The 2,646-nt window shown below is 37.5% G+C and overlaps 1 long non-coding RNA gene across 1 annotated transcript in view; it reads left to right on the top strand.

Moving 5' to 3' along the window:
• The first annotated feature begins 2,320 nt into the window (after window positions 1-2,320).
• LOC120220344 overlaps window positions 2,321-2,646 on the top strand; it is a 4,224-nt gene continuing 3,898 nt past the window's right edge. Inside the window, exon 1 of the long non-coding RNA XR_005525543.1 lies at window positions 2,321-2,374. This is a non-coding gene — a long non-coding RNA (uncharacterized LOC120220344). The remainder of the gene's footprint in view (window positions 2,375-2,646) is intronic.

Below are 2,646 nucleotides of genomic sequence, written 5' to 3'. Positions count from 1 at the left end.
TCTTCCAGCATTTGTGGTAAGATGGCAACATTCCAAATACACTTCACAAATCTTTCTTGGGGAGCACGGGCACATGTTGCCTCGGGGGCCTATCATTGGAGAACCTATCAGCCCAGCAGCATCTGTACTGCTTTCTCAGTGATCATCCAGCCCTGTCTCTTTTGCAAAGAATAACTTCCAGCAGCTTTCTAAAATGAGGGGAGTGAGAGGGAAATTAGAACTTTCGCATACCTGAGCTCACTTTTATGGTCCCTTCTCATACTTTATTGATACTTGGCAGGTATAGGTTTCTGGGTTGAAAATGATTTCTCATTTTAACTTTGAAGGTGATGCTCCATGATCTGCTAAGCTTGTAATAGTAGCATGGAGAAGTCCAAAGACATTCTGACTCCTTACCCTTTGCTTTTTGTCCCTGGAGCATTTAGGGATATTTCATCAAAATGCAATGTTTTGGCATTTGACAAAGATACAACTTGGTGTTGCTGTCCTTGCCTTAATTATGCTAAGGATTCATTTTTTCTCATTTCTCAGAAATCTTACCATATTTTATTGATAACTTCTCCATTTTCTCTGTTCTTTCTTTCTTTAATGTAATTTTAGCTGAATGTTGTATGCCCTAATTTGATGATCTAAACTGCTTATATTTTCTCTTCCATGTTTCCAACTTTGTTTTGTTGTTATTCTGTGTGATGTTGTAAAGTGTGTGTTTTCAATCACTTTGATTATGTTATATTTGCATTCCCCACAAAATGCTCTGTTTCGAGTTTATTCCTTACTTTCCTATTTCAGTCTATGCACATTTTCTTTTTAGTTGTTTCATTTCAGCCAAAAGATTCTCCAGAAGGATAAAGACACAAACCAAACAGATAAAACCCGCAAGACTACAGGAGTGTCTTGACACTTGTGAAATACACATGATACCCTTCTACTTCAATGTCCCTTTTGTGGCCACATGAGTTGAGATACTCTTGTGGCTTTCATGGCCCACACTGAAGATTCTATCCCACCTCTAAAATTGTGTTTCCACCAGAAGTTTCAGGAAAGAACTGAGTTGTCACCAAATCCATAAATGGAAGGGGTATGCGATCACTGTAGCCAAATGGATGAGCAAAGCCCAAACTAGCAGCTCCTTTAAAACATTGATTCAGAGTATGGCAAATCAGCATTCCAGAGTGGAGAAACCCTTCTGCAGAGTTTCAGAATTATAAGCCAGAATGCATCACTTTTACCAACTCCAGAGCATCAGAATAGCCACTGAAATTATCATGGTTATTGTGAATTTTTTCTTACTGGTAACACAAGCTCAAAGTTTAATTGCAGCCATATCCATATACCTATATTCTGTTGAGATTCATTTTCACAAGGAAATATATATTTTTTCTGTTTTTTGTTCTTTAGGGTGTTGAGAGCTGGAATTCATAACTGCAGATCTAAGAATGCTAAAGCCTTTTTCAGGCACAGGCAGTTCCCTGTTCGAGAGATAGATTCCAAATTGGCATTTATCTCCAGTTCCAGAGTTGGAAAGTGGGTAGCAGCATATAAGTGCTTCCCTGCCAGGAAAAAAGGGTTCCCAGGGTCAAGGAGACCAGGAGAAAGCAAAGACAGAGGTTGGCAGGTTGTCTGAGAATTATGGAGTTTCAAATATGCACCTTTCTGCCTCTACAGACACAAAAGTAAAAGAAAAAGTGTTATAAAGGCCCTATTCTTTCTGAATATGAGGGGTATTTCTGTATTGTGAGTCTGTCTACTGGGAAATCTGATTTCAGCCAGTAAATCATGTAGAATGTTGCTTGACAACTCTTTCTCATCCATTCTTTACCATACTCCAGAGAAGCAAACTTACTAATTCCATGAAGACCGAATATTTCCATTAGGATAATAATACAGATCTCATAACTGTGTTATCACACTGCTGGGAATTTATTCCACAGAAATAATTCTAGAAAAGAAAATATAGTTTTACCTGTTCTTTGCAGCAAAATTATTTATAATTGTAGAACTACGGGAGTGAGCATTTGTGTCACACAAGGGGAATGGTATGTAAACTTTGCTATTTCCATAATGGGTCATTAACAGTAATAACTATTAAAACCATGTAACAGTAAGAAAAGAGATTTGCAGTTAAGTTTTAGTGAGAAAAGAACACAAAATATCACCTATATTACGATTGCAAAAATTAAAATGTATTTATACGGACTACAATGGGAGATAAAAAATAAAAATAAAGACTATTTACCAACAGTTGCTGGTGGAAGTTTGGTCAGTCTCTCTTTGTTGTTATTTGTCAAATAATGGTCACCATGGAGTCTCATTCTGGAACAGCTGCTCTGCAGAGAAGCAATTGGGAATCCCTGGTCTCTGATAATACTTCTAGGTATGTTTCATGGTATCTAGTTAGGTCTAGGATGCTAAGACATTCCATGAAAACAATACAAAGCAAATCAACAAAGAAAATATTTTTGACCAAACGAATGTTAAATCCATTTACTCTCAAAAATGTTATTGTTGGACTCCTTAGAGACTTCAATACGCTAATATAGAACATGAATTCCCAGAAGGCAAATAAATATGCAGTCTTTTCAAGACACCTCAGGTACACAGATCCCATCCTTTCCCTCAACCCCACCTCCCTCTCCCTCTCACCCC

This window comes from Hyaena hyaena, unplaced genomic scaffold (assembly GCF_003009895.1).
Source record: "Hyaena hyaena isolate Hyena2069 unplaced genomic scaffold, ASM300989v1 scaffold_693, whole genome shotgun sequence".
NCBI classification, from domain to species: Eukaryota; Metazoa; Chordata; class Mammalia; order Carnivora; family Hyaenidae; genus Hyaena; species Hyaena hyaena.
This window is presented reverse-complemented; position numbering and strand designations above follow the sequence as displayed.